The sequence below is a fragment of the Arachis hypogaea genome, chromosome 20 (genome assembly GCF_003086295.3).
Source record: "Arachis hypogaea cultivar Tifrunner chromosome 20, arahy.Tifrunner.gnm2.J5K5, whole genome shotgun sequence".
NCBI lineage: Eukaryota > Viridiplantae > Streptophyta > Magnoliopsida > Fabales > Fabaceae > Arachis > Arachis hypogaea.
In genome coordinates, this window is record NC_092055.1 from 44,779,662 (window position 1) to 44,798,946 (window position 19,285).

General features: G+C 31.2%; 1 long non-coding RNA gene across 3 annotated transcripts; it reads left to right on the top strand.

Moving 5' to 3' along the window:
• Nucleotides 1–2,017: 2,017 nt before the first annotated feature.
• Nucleotides 2,018–5,615, top strand: LOC112784497 (uncharacterized). Of its 3 annotated transcripts, none has more exons than XR_003193916.3 (5): nt 2,018–2,510; nt 2,757–2,778; nt 3,269–3,506; nt 4,227–4,505; nt 5,274–5,615. It is a non-coding gene; the product is annotated as an uncharacterized lncRNA (long non-coding RNA). The 3 variants fall into 3 exon arrangements; XR_011878717.1 differs by having other exon boundaries at nt 4,291–4,505; XR_011878718.1 differs by having other exon boundaries at nt 4,313–4,505.
• The last annotated feature ends 13,670 nt before the right edge of the window (nt 5,616–19,285 follow it).

The following is a 19,285-nucleotide window of genomic DNA, read 5'->3' on the forward strand; positions in this document are numbered from 1 at the left end:
GGGCGTCAAACAACGAACGATAAAGCAGATCATAAACCTGACATCAAGCATGCTCATGTCTGATGCACGCAAGGACACCAGGTTTCCCTGCATGTGGTTTTTACCCACTAATTTTTTGGTGAGTGCAAACCATTAACAGATTGTCCATCGCATGGTTTCCATTGATCTTATACATGTGCCCATAAACTCAAAATTCAGCAATTTACCCTTAATTGGACTCACTTGCCAAAGACCTTGAAACGCTATTACGCTGAGGAATACATGGGAGAGTTTGAAACCTTATGCAAGGTAAGTTTCTACTTTACGGATCACAGTATATGTTACTGTCAGTACAAAATGCTTATTCCAATATAACTTATGTGTCTATTTATGTTAGATTTTCGTTCCAGTGAATGAGGATAACATGCACTGGTACCTGCTTGTAATTGACATTGAAAAAAAACACCTGATATTACTAGATTCTAAGTCATGCGTCTCGAGCAGAACCAGGAGCCGTCGTTGTGTCAAGCTAATGGTACTGCTTTAAATTTTCTATCGACAAGAAATAACGATTGTAAATTACTTGAACACGCAGTGGACTTGACACATGAAATAAATTTTACTATGATTACAGACACTGTTTATTGAGGAAATGCTTGATGACTTGGCCTTCACTACAACAAATATGGGTTTTAGCAACACCAAATTTTGCAACGCCTTAAAACCGTTCTCTAAGATAGTTTTAGACAATGGTTTTTTTTTAGTGTTACTGTTGAATTCAATTTTTCATTATTTTATAGCAACAAATTAAAACCGTTCTCTTTGACTATTTAAAAGAATGGTTTTATAACCGTTACTATGATTTTTTTAAGCAACAGTTTTTTATTGTTGTTTAAATAATTGTACAAAAGAAATGCCTAAAAACCGTTGCCAAAATGCTACACTTTAAAACCGTACTATTAGATGGTTTTAGACAATATTTTTTACAGTGTTGCTGATAAAGTTCAATTTTTCATTACATTATAGTAACAAAATAAAACCGTTCTCTTTGACTATTTTAAAGAACGATTTTATAACCATTACAATAATTGTTTATCAAACAATAATTTTCTAATATTATTTGAATAATTATACAAATTAAAAGATACATATAAAAATAATTATAAATAATCATACAAATTTAAACAATTTTTTCTATAAATACTAAATTTATAAAATACTCAAAAACTATTGTTATAAATATATAACACATATTATTTTTAGAAAAAATAAAATTAAAATAAATATATAATAAATATTATATATTTTTGTTATAAATATATAATGTAATCTCTCGTATTTTTGAAAATCTAAATATGAATAAATTGTGATTTTATCTTATTAAGGTTAAATGTTATAATTTTAGAAATTATTCTATTAGAAAATAATTAAAGAGATTCAGAAATAAATTCATTTTGAATCAATTAATATTCTTAAGTAATTTTATTATAATGAAATATTGTGTATAATTTTAATAATTGAAAAATAAAAAAATTGTACAATTTAATTTAAGTAACTTTTATTATGAAAAAGTTATGACTTATTATTAATTTGAACTCCTTATTTTATAAACTAATCTATTAAGACTAATTACATTAGTTTTATTAATATTTGGAGTTAAGTTAATTAATATTCTTGTGTAGTTTTTATTAATTGGTTATTTCATATAATTTGAAATTAAAGTTCTGGCGATGAAAAATGATAAAAAGTTATATTATTTAATTTGAATAATTAATATTTTTAGATTTAAAATTGTATTTTATAAAATGTAATTAATACATTTATTTTATAATTTAAATTAGAAATAATTATTTTAACTTATTGATATATTGATAAATAAAATTTTATGCGTTTTAAAAATAATCTTTACAGTATTAAATTTAAATTCTAAATTATTATTTTATCTCAAATATTGTAAAATTATTATATTACTCGTATATATTTTACCATAATTTTAAAATTACCAAATAAAACCCTAATTTCACAAAATTCCTAAATTGGCTACCCTGAATCCCTAAACACACGTAGAGAAAAGGAAACAGAAGGAAAGGGGAAAAGAAAGAAAAGGAAAAAAGAGAAGGGGGAATCGGGGAAGAAGAAGGGAAGGAGAGGGAGAAGAGCGTGCCGTCGCTGCGCCCTGCCCGCCTGTCACCGCTGTTCCGTGGAGCCGCAGCCAACGTTGCGTGAACCGGAGGGTGTGGAGACGGAGAAGAGTGCGCGCGAGAGAGGAGAAGTAGCCACCATCGTCGAGGACTCCATCACCGCCGCTAAAGGTCCTGACCGTCGAGCTCGTCGTTGCCATCGTACCTCACATCACTGCCGCCATGAGGAGCTCGAAGAGAGAGAAAGGGTTCGCGCAGAGAGAGAAACACGATGAGGGAGTAGGAGGTTGCCTCTGTTGCTGCCAAGCTGTCGCTGGCGGGGTTGGATTCGCCGTCGCCGTTGGCGTCTGGATCGCCACTCTGTTTCTGCTGCAACTCACCACTGTCCTGGTGAGCTTTACCTTTCGAGTTACTTTGCTGTCGCCTAATATTGATTTTAATGTTGATTTGGTACAATGTTGTTCTGATGTTGATTTGGTAACTGGTTATTTGGAAATGTTGTTGTGATTTTATTTTGATTTTAAGATTGATTAGTATGTAACTGGTTCTCTGGCAATACTGCTCTGATTTTGTTTTGATTCTAATTGCCCTCATACTCAACTTCACCAAACTGGACATACACTTACCTTGAAGCAGCTTGGTCTGATCATTGGCAAAGGTTAGTTATTCATTATTATTAGTAGCTTGACATTGTGGTTTAGCTCTTTTATTTTCATATTCATTGCATAGGACAATAATTTGTGCATTTTTTTTTCCTTTGAATCTACTGCTGCTTGTGCAATCTGATAATGAGAATTTTTTTAATGGTCGAGCATATGGCTAAATTCTTGCATAGGACAATAACTGGTTTCCATGTTATGTTTGTAATTGAAATAGCCTAATTTAAATAAGTTTGTAATATGGGAATCTTTCCTGAGTTGGATGGCTAATTGGCTACTGAACCTTTAGATTTTTTAACATTATTAGAGTTTGGATCGAGATGAGACGTGATTAACTGATTATGGTGTTGTGATTAGGGAGCAGAATAAAGTATGGGAATGTGGGATCTGCTAATCTTTTGCTGTTGCTTTTGTTCACTAGATTATTATTTGGAAATGCTGTTGTAATTTTATTTTGATTTTAATATTGATTTTCTGGCCCAATTTTAGGCCTAAGAGATAAACAGTTGCTTCAGTTGAAGGTAGAGACGGCCCAAGACCCCCCAAAAGGCAGAGACAGACATTCATCTTAGCCATTTCGAGAGCAGATGGCATCTTGAGAGACCACTGATCCAGGGACAAGTTGGAGCGCGGTTGGCAATCTCTTTGACGGCGGCAGCAGCTTCAGTCAGTCCTTGTGGACTTGTGGACGAGTCTTCGTGGTGGTTCGTTCTGTTCATATAAAGTGGTATGAAAGTTTCACTCCATATGTTTGATGTTTTGTTTCATGTATATTATTGTAATAGTTCACCTCATAAGTTGAATATATAATGCCATATACTTAAAGCAACTAGGAATTCTATGATTTGCTAGCTTTTTGCATAATCTCTATAGACACAAAATGGGTAATGGTTCTTTGTCAATGCTGCTATGATTTATTTTAATTTTAATATTAATTTGTTATAATACTGTTATGATTTTGATTTGGTAATTAGTTCTCTAAAAGTGTTGTTCTGGTTTTGCTTTGATTTTAAACTTAATTTTATATTAAATTAGGATTATGTTGTGTGATTTTGATTTAGAAATTGGTTCTCTGGAAATGCTATTTTGATTTTATTTTGATTTTAATATTGATTTGCTATAGTGCTATTCTGATTTTGATTTGGTAATTGGTTATCTAAAAATGCTGTTCTGATTTTGTGTTGTTTTTAATATTATTTTGGTCATTACTCTGTTTTGGTCATTGATTTAAAATAGAAAAAATATTACCACAATTATGAAGATTTGTATATGGTAGATTGGTTTTACTCATGTGCTATTATTTTGAGTCTTTTTGAACTGTTCAATGCAAATAAGTTTGATTTTGTTATTAATTTTTGGATGTCATAAATCAGAAAAGTGTTTTGGTTACATGGTAACTAGTGTTAAAAAGAAATTTTTTTCTAAATTTACTGCTATGGCTCACAAGAGTACTAGAAAAGTAGATTCTAGAATGAGTCAAGATTTGAAGAAAAAAGAGACCACAATTGTAGATGATGTTAAAGAGTGTGGCAGCTTGCAAAAAAGGCCAACTAAGAAGGGAAAAATACGTCAATTTGCTTCAATGCCGATTGATACATTTCTTAAACTTAACAAGAACCTGATGGTGAAGAGAAATTGGATGAGAATGAAGGAGATAATATAGAGGAGCAAGACAAGGATTATATTAATCCAACTGAGGCTGAGGACATAGACAATACTTTGAAAGGTAAATTTTTGGTCTCCTTGAAAACATTTTATGACATCATTTCTCTTTAAATTGACTACTGTGAAATGATTTGCTGGTTGACTTTGCATTGTAAATAGAGTCAAGGATTAGAGGAGTCAAGTTAGGGTTAGTTTGAATGTGCTATGCCCATTATTGGTGCAGGTTGTGTTTTTTTTAGTCATTTTTTGTATTCTATTAAGTGATAAATCTATCACTGAAATGAGATCAAATAAAATAAAATTCTGTCTTGGTCTTTTCCCTTGAAATTATAAATATTTATTTGATTATATTATAACTTAAATAGATTTATTTTTATGAAGACAAATGCCCTTTGTATGTCTGAATAGGAACAATATCTGAATAGGTAAAACAAAATTCTGTCTTGGTCGTTGCCGTTGAAATTATAAATATTAATTTGATTATATTATAGCTTAACTAGATTTATTTTTATGAAGACAAATGTCCTTTGTATGTCTGAATAGGAACAATATCTGAATAGGAAAACAAAAATTTCTGTCTTGGTCTATAACTCTTTTTACACTTTGACTTTAATTTTAGAAGCGACTTCTAGTTTTCATACGCAGTTGGAATAAATCATTAGCAATAATAAAATTATGAAATTTTATTCATTTGGATAAATTGATGTAGCTATTTTTTTTAATTAAATATATACAAATCAATAAGAGGGATGGTATATAATGCTAAAAGTATTAATGTTTTAGTCTCCTTGAATATATTATTGTAATTTTAATAAGTCTCTTTGTATAGAGACAACGGTGAAGAAAACACGAGGACCTATACAATGCTTGAAGATTTATGCAAGACAGTTGGAAGATAGAGAAGAAATTACTTTAGATATTGAAGGAGAGGCAATTGGTCCTACTGATAAAGCTGTAAACAACTTGAGCAAATTTTTTGGTACAGTGGCAAGGAATTCAGATTTTTGTCCATTAATTTACACAAACTAGAAGGGGATTAAAGATAAAGAAGCTATTTGGGAATATGTTCAAGTGAAAATATTAGTCTTGTTACTTTTAGAAAGTATTTAGAAATGTACACATATATTTTATAAGTTAAATTTGATGGGAAATGTTCAATTATTTTTCTTTAGTGACTTGATTCAAATAGTTTAGATTATTTATTGATACTAAATAATTAAAAAAATTGAAATTGATTTCATTCACGAAAAAACTATTGTAAATAAAGAATTATATATAACAAGAAAACCGTTGTCAAAAATTACAAAAGACAATGGTGTTAAAACCGTTGTCAACAATGATTACATAATGGCAATGGTATTAAAACTGTTGCCGAAAAACGACACCAACAGTAACGCTTTAAAACCGTTAGCTATGTGAATAATAAAACTACAACAGTTTAAAACCATTGCCTATCCAGTTACGGCTTTAAGCCGTTGGATCATTAATAAGAACAGTTCTAAACCGTTGCTTATCGAGTAACGGTTCGAAACCGTTGTTTAAAATTTCCCTTCAAAACCGTTGTCTATGCCAGTAACTGTGGCAACGGTTTTTTTGTTACTGTTGCCTTAGGTAAAAAATCGTTGCCTATGAGCATTGGTAACGGCCGCATATTCCACAGGTCAAAAACCGTTGCCAAAGCGTTGCTTAAAGTTTTAGGAACGGTTTTTTTATCTACGACAATGGTTTTTTACCGTTGCGAAAACCCTTATTTGTTGTAGTGCTTCTATTCTCACCAGACAATACACAGACCAGTAATTTTGGATTATCCTATAATACACTTTGCAGGGATTTGCGAGCAAAGGGATGACTTGTAAAAAACCAAACAAATTTTTGTTGCTAGTTGATTTATAAATTACTGAGTAGACATCAATGATTTTGCTAACATGTGATGAAAAATTTTTCTTTGGCACAACATAAGGAGGCTGCCTAGATATTGATGTTGTTATTGTGCTATACACTGCTTTTTCTTCCAGCCTTGGTTAAGGATCATTATATTCTTTACACTCTCATTCCATCTGCTATGATCATGTACCCTAAGAAATTAACGCGGTTATAGATTATAACAAAATGTTTTTAATATGCAAGGAATGATTGTGGAATTTGGGTGACCACCTGGATGAGGGAGTGCCAATGGAGGGATGACTACATTATAAATGTAATTATAAAATTTCTTTTAAGGTTTCGTATACTCTCTTAAAATGTTAATCTAACGTATGCTGACATCAGACTTTTTTGAACTTAGGTAAATGATAGCACAAGATTGCGGCTGGCTATTGATCTGGTCATGAATCTGTTCAATTTGAAATCTCAGGAAGTCCTTGAGGTAGCAAAGACATACTACAATAAAATATCTAAAAAGGAAGAGCGATTGGTTAACGGGAAAGGAAATATGCTGAGTTACTTATACCTATGCCCTTCAAATATACCTGTTAATTGCTCAGAATTTTGATACTTTAATGCTTGCAACAAGTTATTAGGATTATGTTATTTGCAGTAATTTATGTTACTTTTCGATTTATGTTTTGTTTTGCGCTTATTGATTGAGAAAAAACTACTAGGTCATAACAAATCGAACTAGTTGGCCCGAACCCGTTATAAAAAACAAAAAAAATTATTAAGTGAGATTGTGATAATTATATTTAATTAATAGGATTTTTTTAGTCCATTATAAAATGGAATACCACATTTTGTTTTTTAAATGAGATAATCGTTTGAAATATTTCGCATAGTTTTTTAAAGCAATTAACTAAAACTGATTTGAATAATTTACCTAATGACAAACACAAGATTATACTTCATATAATGTTTTATTTTGTGTAACCTTTGTTATGTTTATGTTTATTCAGTAAGTCATACGCATACCAACGAAGGGTTATTAAACTTCATTTACCTTTTTGAAATCAAACGAATACCATCCAAAGAGATTTTATTATATGTATTTATTATTCAATTTACATTTTTGAAACATTGTGATTACTAATGGGGTTTGATTCCTAATGGATGGCTTCGAGATATCCCTTCAACTTCCTATGCAACCAGTACGACGTTTGGTTCTACCCTCTTTAAAATTTAAACATGACTTCCTCCCAACATCACTTGGTATGAACAATTTAAACCCTCTTCTAATTCACTCTCCGCGCATATCAACTGCAGCAACTAGTCACAACATTTAGCAAACAAATATGGAGCCAGAATTTTGGTAAGCATCTAACTGTTATCTACTTTTTGATCAACTATTTTTCCACACACCTTACCCTCTATCTTTCATGGTTTTTTTCTTATTAACATTGATGAGTTTTCATTTTTTGGTTCCGGTTGGCTAGTTACGTGAATACATTTAGGAACGTACGAAGATTCCCTGACCAGACTTTTGTGTTAAACCTATTCGCAACAGATGTAAGTTTATGGCCTACACCACATACGTTTCTTCTTTTTCTTTTATGAATCTAATGTTTTCAACATATGTGTAACATGTAATTTTGTTTTTGTTACTATAGGAAGATATACAGTTTCCACCGCACATTGTAAGGAACTTCTCTTTCTTCACAACTACTAATCTCTACTTCATAGACAGACAAGACATCTGTCTCCATATCCACCCAAAGAGAGAGGGTGATCTATACTGGATTAAAGGATCGGACATAGGGAGGATAAGATCTCTCTATCGACCAACTCCGCTGCTTATTGTGGAACTGACTTACGTTGGTTGGGGTATCTTCTACATGCTTGCATGGGACAATACTCATAAGGAGAAAAAGCCCAGAGCGGTTGACAAGATATATACGTCCAACGTGTTGCCTGACCAAATCATATAGTGGCTGGCGGACCGATGCAAGGCACACTTCAACAAGGAAGCACAGCTGACTGCGTTCGAGACCGAAAGGTTATTACGCCTGCAGCGTCGAAGGCAACAAGGTTCACCACCGCGTTCTCAAGAGTCAAGATAACAATAATTCATTTACTTAGGAAATTAAATTTACAGTCTTTTTATATTCATTCATGTAGAATAATTTTGCCAAAATTATTACAGGATCAACCTCCATCAACAGGGGGAGGGGCAGTGGCAGGACCTAGTTGGAGGTACGGAAGAACTTCCTCGTCTGACTCTTCCGAGTCGTCTGTGAACCAAAGAACACCATCATCATAGGACAGAACAGCACAAAGTTATTTGTTTTTGGTATTATGGTGCACTTATGTTTTGTAATAATGTTGCAGTGGCCATGTTATATGTACATATTTAGTTTTGTGGACATGTTAATATTCTGTCTCATAAATTTAGTTTTCTTAATGTAAATTATCGTGTTGGAAATTGTTATTTTGATAATGTATATATGGGTCATATATACCATATTCTAGTGGTTTTGGTTTTATTAACTATCACACAATTCTACCATGAGAAGAATTTTAGACTTCCAGACATTAATTATAAGAAAATCTGTTAACAAAAGCTTTCTCGTTTGCAAGATTTAATTGTGGTATCTGTGTGGCTACATGGATGAGGGTGTGTCAGTGGTAACATCCTAATTAGGGATTGGAAAATTTTTGAATACTTTATGCAGAATCTGCGGAAATGATTAAATTGGGAGTGAAATGATTAAATTGGTAGTGACATGGTGTTCTTTAGGATAAGGGGTTCTAATGGTGTGATAAGGGAAAAAATATTGGAAATCAAGTTGACTAGTAAACGATGACTGACTAACTTAGCAAGATAAGGTAAATACACATTCAGGACACATGGATTTGGTTAGCACGTATTTCCATTATACAAGGAAAAATTAGAGGCAGCTTCTAATTTCAAATTAAATAAACAAAAAATCAGTTATAATTTAAGCTAGAATGTTGGAACTCCCACATAATTTATTTGCTAGAATAAGCAAAAACTTTGGTATACGAGACAATTTTAATGGTACACAACAGCTCATTCAAACTGGTGACAATAACATCGGTAACACAATATTCTGCCATATGAATTCTCATTGGGTGCAACATCTCACACAATTAATAAGTTAGAGAAATTTAAGTTCATTACTTATAAGCCAACCAGAGACTTCAACCTAACAAAAACTAGAGCAAACATTAACCTACCGAAAACCAAGACTACCAAACATGCCTCGAGAAAAATGACTGAATTCCAACTAATTTATCTTCCGTTGCCGATTATTCCGGATGAACTGCTGCAAGAAATCTTCTTGCGAAGCAGTGCCAAAGTTGTAGGGAGATGTATGTGCTTAAATAAATTCTGGCTCCGATGCCTACGACAACCAGAGACATGCATACAACACATGCGAAGGCAGAAAGTGTTAGATCAACATGTCTTGTTTCATGATGGATACTCACTACTGTTAATGGGTTCAGATTCACTATTTATAGTGAAGCTGCTTCCAGAGAAGAAGTGCATGTTTAGCAACCTTTCAGAGTTGGCATCCATGGGTGGTTTCGTATTGTGGGAGTGTCAAACGGGAACATATGTTTCAAGTTCTCCTGTGGACAAGACGACACAAGACTTTTGGTATGAAATCCAACAACACAACGCTCTAGAGAAATTTTCGACCCCCACAGGGACCACGGTAGATCATATTTCCCAGTATATGGTTTCGGTCATGTCCCAAACACAGATGCATATAACATCATACATATGTGTAAAAGGGACATCGCTAATGCCTACGTTTTTTCTCTAGATATTGTACAAGGCGTTCTACATGGTTTCGCTGTGTTAATTGTCTCCCTAGTGTAGAAAAAATTGACCGTAACTCTGTTTTTCATAATGGTCATGCATATTGGATTACTGGTATAAGAGATAGTTATGCTCCACCCAAGTCTGTTTTATGTTACAGTGTCGAAGATGAATCTTTTAGCAAGGTGTCTATTCCAGTAGGTGCAATATATACCGTTCACAATTTACTAACTCACAAGGACAAAGTTGCACTCCTCGCTCATACACACAATGAATTTGGTTATGTCGCATCAATTTGGCACTTGAATGAGGACGCAAGTAGAAACAAAATATTAGAGCAATACTACCGGTTTGCGAGTCGAAGTATCAGAGAAAATCCAATACTATTCGTGGATGATAACCTAATTTTGTTAATGAACAATTCAAAGGAAAGAGAGTTACTCGTCAATTACAGGTACAGAGAGCTTGTGTTGACAGAATATAACATTGAACATGGCACTAGAAATCTATTGGTGAGGAGAGCATGGCGAGACCCAAGAATGCCACACCCGATCACAGTTAGGTCTACACTCAAGTATTTTGAAGGGATGTTTCCGGTTTAGAAATAATTGACATTTAAATCTACTCCTACTAAATGTATTGTGGAACTTTATTGAACGTCTATGTTTAGTATTCCGGTTGCTGTTCTTTATGGTTTTTTTTTGTTAATGAAATCCCCTGTTAATTGTTATAACATTGGTTATTTCTAAGTTTTTTTTATTTCAGTTTATCTTGTGTATGTTTTACATTAGTTTGAAAGGCCCAAAATTAAGAGAAATGGTTGCATAACAACTTCATTCTATCTAATTTGATGTGTCATGTAGCGTTCCTCATGTATAGGAGATTTATAATGGTGTTATTCTATTTCTAATCATCCTAGTATATAGATTATGTGACAAATATCAGTTAACCAACTAACATTTTATGCGAATATTCAACCAAAAAATACTATTAAAACAAAGATTGAGCAAGGTAAGTGTAGACAAACACACGAATGAAATAAATAGTTACCTGGAGAAACTTGGTTTGGCTTAAAATTCCGGAAAAAGTTGGGCTTAACTGGTTTCAAGCCACTTGCTGCATTAATCCTCAGCTGAATTATCTACTAATGTATTGTTTTTGTAGCTGGCCCAATTTGATAGCTAGCCCACTTTACTTTTAGAGAGAGTTGAACTACCAAAAAATAAATGTTTTTCCAGGTTAGTTCACCAAGCCCAATCCTAAGTATGTCAGAAAGACTAAATATTCACTTAATTAAAGTAACTAACACTGGAGAAAAAAATATCGATCACCTTTGATCATCTACTATGTTACACCTTAATTCCTAACAAGAACTCAACAGGGATGATCATGAATCCACACATGCATACAAAATTCGACCTATAATTGGACCTTTTTTTTCCTATGTAACACGATTCCACCAAAAAAGACGACATATAAACGAGCATTTAAGAAACTACTTGAAATAAGTTAGAAGACAAACTTACATGATGGCCACAGGTTTCAGGACCACAATTGTAGACACCACTACTGTCTTGAACGATGGCCCAACCTAATCCATTACATGGTAAGACCTGCAATAAGCCATACACTTATTGAATATTACTATATAAGAAGAAAAACAAATCGTGTCAATTATCTATTGTGGTGGCTGCATGATTTGTCATGGGAGTCACCAAAGCATCAGTCTATATTGTCATGCCCTTCTCCTTCCTACTCTTACAGAATTGTCGAACATTGAGTTATAACATGACTGCAATGTTAAGCATTCATGTCACTAAAAAAAAGTTTGTTATTTTCTGGTATTCGGACGACTTACTACAACATATTAGCCTTCATATGCTATTGAAATTAGCAGGGAACTTCGATAACTAACTCACAAAAATATATACCATAAAACATAAACGTATGTATAGGTAAAACAAGAACACATAACTAGAAACATAATCAAATTCCAACCAAGTTGCCCATATCAAATAAACGGCATCGACAAATTTCCTTTAAAAGCTTCAAGCAATTGTGTGTCTACATTCTAGTAGAAAAATTCACAAAGAAGGAAATTATTCTTAAGTTTCTGAACCTAATAGAGGTGCTTCAGGTTCTGGTTTTGATCTAATCATTAGACTTTGTTGATGAAGCCTCCTCTCTTGCAGCTGCTTCTCTAGTCTTCTTCTTCAACTATGCTTCTCTACTTTTCTTGTTCAGCAGCTTCTCTAGGTTTACTATTCTTTCCTCTACATGGGCTATCAAGTTATCCATTCCCAAATGTTCTTCAACATGATTCTGCTTCCCGTCACCTGATCCCCTTGTAGCCTCCCCCGCTCTGACCCTTACAATGTGGTCATCAACCCAGAGAAAGAATTTGCAATGTGCTTCTGTCACCTAAATCAAATAGAACACAATGAATGTATGGTGGTACAAAACATTCCAATTCAATCTAATCCACATATGTCACTGTAATTAATCCCTAAAGTCTAAATCTAAAAAATCCTTTCAAATTTTTAATCCATTTTTTATATCAGATCAGGTTCCATGTCAATTCATGTCACAATCAACATTTTTAATCTAGGTAGATCTATTTTCAATAAATCAACTTTTTTCCAGTTCTCAATCATTCTTCAAAATTAGCCAGCACCAATATCAAATCATATACAAAATCAACCCAATTTAACAGCAAATCGCTTACAAAATCAAATCATTTTCATAACCAATAGGCATGCCATTCCCAACAATTCAAAATCACATCCACAACAACTTGAGCTAGGAAAAATAACCAAAATCTATATTCTAAACCTCCATTCCAAAAATTCAAAATTTACCCAATTTTAGCATAAACTTAGTAATCATATATTAAGAATTACGTCCTTACATTTAACAATGGGCATCCAAAAAATAGCCTATTCGGGTTTGTGTCTGTCTTCGACATGTAACAGATGGCATATTTTCCGCAGAAACATTTTGGGGCTACACTATCTTTTACATCCCCAGGTTGCAGCGAACTTGAAGTTGTATATCCAGCTATCAGTTCCTGTTGTCCGCCGGCTCCCCCTCTACCTCGTCTCATGTTTGAGGAGCATGCATCACTGGCCATCAATCTGATTAACATTTAACACCACCATGAACAACTATTATCAACTATTGCATTCAAAATTGAAACAATCTGCTTCGATCAACGGTGATTAAAGAAAGTGAGTAATAGAACAAATCACGCAAAATTGGTTGTGAAAATCGACACAAAAAAAATAAACGAATGAGCTAGAAGAAGTAGTAGGCCTTACAATAGTTTTTGGAGAGGGTTTTGCACGTGGGTCGCCGGGACTGTTCCCAGAAAGGGGATGAGTTACGTTCTTTGACGATTTCGAAAATACTTCATTCTGCCTGTGAGTCACAGAAAAGGACACCCGCATAACCCTAGATGAAGCAGCAATAGGCAGGGTCTTCGACGGGATTCGGAAAAATCTATCCTTGACGATGAGTCACCGAAGAAATCAGAGGAATGAGGTAGAAGAAGAGGCTGTGGATATTACAGCGGTATTTGGGGAAGGTTTTGCAAGTGGGTCGCCGAAAAAATCAAACGCATTACCTACAGAAAGGGTAGAAGAAACAGTGAGGTAGAAGAAGAAGCTGTGGACATTACAGGGGTATTTAGGGAAGCTTTTGTGAGTGGGTCGCCAAGGATAGAAGAAGCAGTGAGGTAGTAGAAGAAGAAGCAGTGGACATTACAGGGGTATTTGGGGAAGGTTTTGCGAGTGAGCCACCGGAAAAATCAAACCCATCACCTACAGGAAGGGTAGAAGAAGCAGTGAGGTAGTAGAAGAAAAAGGCAGTGAGGTAGTAGAAGAAGAAGCAGTGAACATTACAGGAGTATTTGGGGAAGATTTTGCTACTGGGTCGCCCGAAAAAACAAACGCTTCACCTACAGGAAGGGTAGAAGAAGCAGTGAGGTTGAAGAAGAAGTAGTGCCTTCGAAGTGTATTTTGAGAGGTAGAAGAAGAAGCTGTAGACATTCGAATGGTATTTGGAGACGGTTATGGTATTTGGGGAGGGATTTGTAAAAATCAACTATTTGCACATTGTACCCATTTATATTATAGTATAAATACATTATGTGGTATAATATAAATAATATAGAATACAATGTAGTGTGAAAACATTTAATGAATTAATTAATGGAAGGTTGAAATTTTTTTTGATCAATGATTGTGATGATAACACATAAGCAAGGGTAATTTACCCACAAAATTGGCTTGGGTTTGGAAGAAAACACCTTTAAAAAATATTTACAAATTTACATCTTATTACTTATCTTGTTTAAAGTAAGGCCAAGATAAATATACACATACCTTATTTACACATAAATTACATTCTTTTATTATATCTCATCTGCATTTGAGATACATTAATTTTTTTCATATCTCATTTATATGAAAAAATTTGTTGATTTATAATATAAACGTGATAAGATATGCTAAACAAATCTTCATCTATATAAAAAGATGCATTTAGTAGTTTTCGTCACACTTACTTCAATTCTCTTCTCCACTCTTTCTAAAATCTTTTTGGTTTTTCATAAAAAAGGATATAAAAAGAAAAGGCCATTGCTGGACAGTTACTACGCTTATGATGAAGGACTCAACAAATCTGACACTAGATTCTTCTTTGGGCCAAACTACCTCGCTACTTACTTATATCAACTTAGCCCACAACAGGTTACTATTTTTAGTTTTCAACTCTAGTTTGTCTATTATTTTGTACAATTAGTGATGTAATATTTCTATTTAAATCTGTCTAACAGGACTGGAATCTAGCTAGCAATAACACTGGTAAGACCATGAAAAATATTTAGTGATGAAGATATGATAAAGGTGTTAGCTCTATCGCATACAAGATATGATTCAGTGAGTCGCGTCTTTATTATGACGGAGAATGATCATTCTGTAGATCCAAAATTTCAACGGTGAATGATTACACATAATCCTCCTAATTGCGTGGTTGAGATCTCTGGATCCGATCACATGATCATGATGTCCAAGCACATTGAGCTTTCTCATAATTTACAAATAGTTATAAACCGTTATGATTAATAGAATGTGTTTTTGTGTAGAGCGTCTGTACGAGGTATGTTGTCACTTCAATTGAGATGTTTTGATTTCTTCTTAGATTAGGTATATGCCAAACTCTAAAAAATATTAAATACATAGAATACTTGTAAAAGAGACTTTAACACTCAAGTTAAATAAAGATTCAATAAAGTCTAACTTTTGAATGTTGTTACAGTGTATTCATATGTCTTTTACTTTTTACTTTATTTACCTTATATATACTATCATCTAATTGTATGGTCGTTGTATGGTATAATTCAGTTTCTGAATTATATGTGACAATTTCAGTGGCAGCTATTAAATGTACATGTTGATCTTTTCAACTGATTGTTGATTGAATATCTGAGATGGGGTGAAAATGGACTGAATCGAGTCTGAGTTTTGGTTTTGACAAGCCTAGTCCATATTATAAATTGATGCCTTAAGTCTAGCCTCTTATCTTTTATAGTTTTTTTTTTTCAGACTCAAATCTGACCTCTTTAAAATCCGATAAATCCACGAGTCTATTTCGTGAATTAGAGCTCAAAACAATACTCTTAAAAGATCTAAATTGACATTCTAAAATTTATAATTTATAATTGGTAAAACATAATTCATTTATATATTAATCATTAGTTACATATAATAATTATATTTACAATTCATAAACTTTTTCTTTTAACAAAAAAACTACAATCTTAACTAATCTTGATTATTAATTTTTTTGTTTTGTGTTTAATATAAGTGAATAGTTGAAAATCTAAACCAAGAATAATTTATAATTTATTTTTCTAAAAAATATTTTGACGACGGATTCAACGAGTTTTATAGATTTTTTTTATTTGATCTTTTTAATTAATAAATTTTTCAAAAAGTCCAAACTTAACTTATTTAATAAAACGAGTTGAGCCAAATCACAATCTTCCGTCAGATAATCCGACCCATTTTCACTCGAAAATATGAGTGAACACGAATTTGAAAATTCACAATGTAGTTATACTTAACATTAATTCTAATATCTGTTTTAACTATTATTTTAAATTATAAACTATAATTTTCAAGTTATAGATATAACGATGCAGTTATGTACAATAATATTAATAGTAGTGACGGTTTATGAATTATAAAAATTTTCACGTTCTTTTGATCTCATTTTTGAGTTATAATAACTACTAAATTATAATCAAATCAAAATATATTTTATATGATAACGTAACGAGTATAAATCTTAAAAAATCATACTATAAATTAGCTTATGTACTTTAAGGTGATTGTTTTAGAATTATTTTTACTTGTAAGACTATTTATTTTTTTGTCATATTTCTGACAAAATTTAAAAATAATTTTATTTTAATATGAATGTCATTATGTAATTTTTACTATAATAATATAAATTATTTTTTAGAATTATATGTGTAAAAAAAATTAAAATTTATTAAAAAATAAATTTTGATACTATTTTAACTATGAAAATATATGTTAATAAAAATTTTGTCAAAAATAGTATTTTTAACATATAAGTAATTATAAAAAAAAGTTAAATCTTATTTTGATAAATATTGGCCGTAAAAAATAATTTGTTAGAAAAATTTGAGAAAATATTTTTTGTAATACTTATTAGCCGTCAAAAATACTATTTATTTTGATACTTATTGACCACAAAAAATTCTCAACAAAAATTTTTAACAAAGAATGAGATGAGATCTTGAAACTGAAGAATAAACTGAGATTTTGAAGATGAAGAATGAGTAGTATGATGCCAAACTGAAGTGTGATGTCAAAATTGACAGAGCTCAACGAAAAAGAAGAATAATAGAGTAAGCTAAAAATAAATGAGTATCAAAATTGAGGAGCAATTTTCTACCATCAAATTATTCATAAAAAATATAAAAAATTTGATATTTATAATATTTGTCAAAAATATATATTAATTTTTACACTTAACTATAGTATTAAAAAATGTGCTAAAATAACTCTCTTAATAAAATTTTTTATTCATTCTTCTAAAAATTCTCTTCAAATTTCGCAACTAATAAATTAGTTTATGCATTTTAAGGTGATTATTCTAAGAAATTAAAGTTTAAGTCAGTATTTTTATTAAAATTTGTCTAACACTTAACTATTAAAAGAAAAGTGAGTAATTTTACATTATTTGATAAATCTCATATCATTAAGAACACTAATAATAACTAATTAATGATTACAAATTACAAAATTTATTAATCTCTAATATTTTTTAATAAGATAAATTTTAGCTGTTTTTTTTTTTTTTTTATCTTTTTAGCATTAAGACTACTTTTATATGGGATTACCGATCACTTTTATATAGGATTCGTTATCTATAATTTCGATGACACCACATTCAACATTCAGAAATACGATAATAGATAAATAAAATAAATAAAATGTCTTATTTTAATTCGAGTGTTTTTTTTTTCTTTTAAATTATCAGGAGAAATTCATTTGAAGTTTCTCTGTCGTCATCCCACCTTAGTAATCTTCTTTTTAGACTATAATTATTGTGAAGCCAATACATAGCATATCTACATATGAATCAGCTCATAACATCCTCAAAATGATGCTGCCTTATAATGCCAAATTTGTATGGATGAATTTTATGGTGTCATTTATTGTTGTACACTTGTACTTAAATTACCTAACTTATTTTTATAAATAAAAAATAAAATATATAAAATAAAAATAAAATATTTAAAATTTATTAAATATTATTTTTTTATTTTATTTTATTTTAATAAGTTAAGCATCGACTTAAGCACCATGGCATTCATTATTTGTATGACGTAGTAACATGGATTGTTATCTCACAAAACATATATATAAGAGGGCACCGTAAGATACAAATAACTTGCCAGCTGCCACACAAGCACAAGATAGCCACATCACTCGATAGGAGCGCAAAAACCCGTCCTGATTCAACGTATCTATCCTACCACAAAATTAGTTGAGATGTAAGAGAAGACTATTATATATATTATTTTTCTGAATATATTTTTATATTCTTTATTTTTAGTATTTAAAATAATTAATAAAAATATAAATAATTTTCTTTTATACATAAAAAAGTAAAAAAAAATATTATATATATCGTTTCTAATTAATAACATTGCACTTTGTCTTCTTGGTGACTCTAAATAAAAAAACTACTAGAATCACTCATTTTGCATCATAATTCATAAGTGTCATTCAATAACAACAAAAATATAATAATTAAGATTTAGACATATATTAAGTAATTTAATAATTTTTACTTAAAAGTATTTTTATCTTAATAATCACCATAAAAATCTTATCAAATAATAGATATTCGATAAAAATTTAAAAATACTGAATATAAAATTAAAAATAAGGACACATTTAATATTTTATATTTGGATAAAATATATTTTTTGTTCCTAAAGTTTGATAAAAAATTTAAAAATACTCTTAATTTTTTTTTGTTTCAATTTTATTCAAAATATTTATAATTTGCATCAAATATATCCCTGATGGCTAATTTTTCAAAAAATTTAAGACTGATTCAACAACAATTTCATAAAAATAATCTCTCAACACAAGCAAATCAAGCATAATTTTCATGCATTATTGTTAGATTGGTATTAAATTTTTTGAAAATTTAGCTGTCGGTGATATATTTGATGCAAATCGAAAACTTCTAGGACAAAATTGAAACAAAATAAAATTTAAGGATATTTTTGAAACTTTTGACAAACTTCAGAGACAAAAGTATACTTTACCCTTTATATTTTAAATTGAAACAATTATTTAAGTGCAAAATGAGTGCTACATAGTAACTAAAATATTATTTGCATACTAAAATTAGTCGCTAAAATCAATTACTATGTATTTATATATAACAAAAATATTATTCGTACACCAAAATCAGTAACTAAAATCAGTCACCAATGTATTTTTGTATAAATACATGTGTGATTTAATTTTTTTTAACGTGTATTTGTATTCTAGTATGTATTTCATACTGATAGC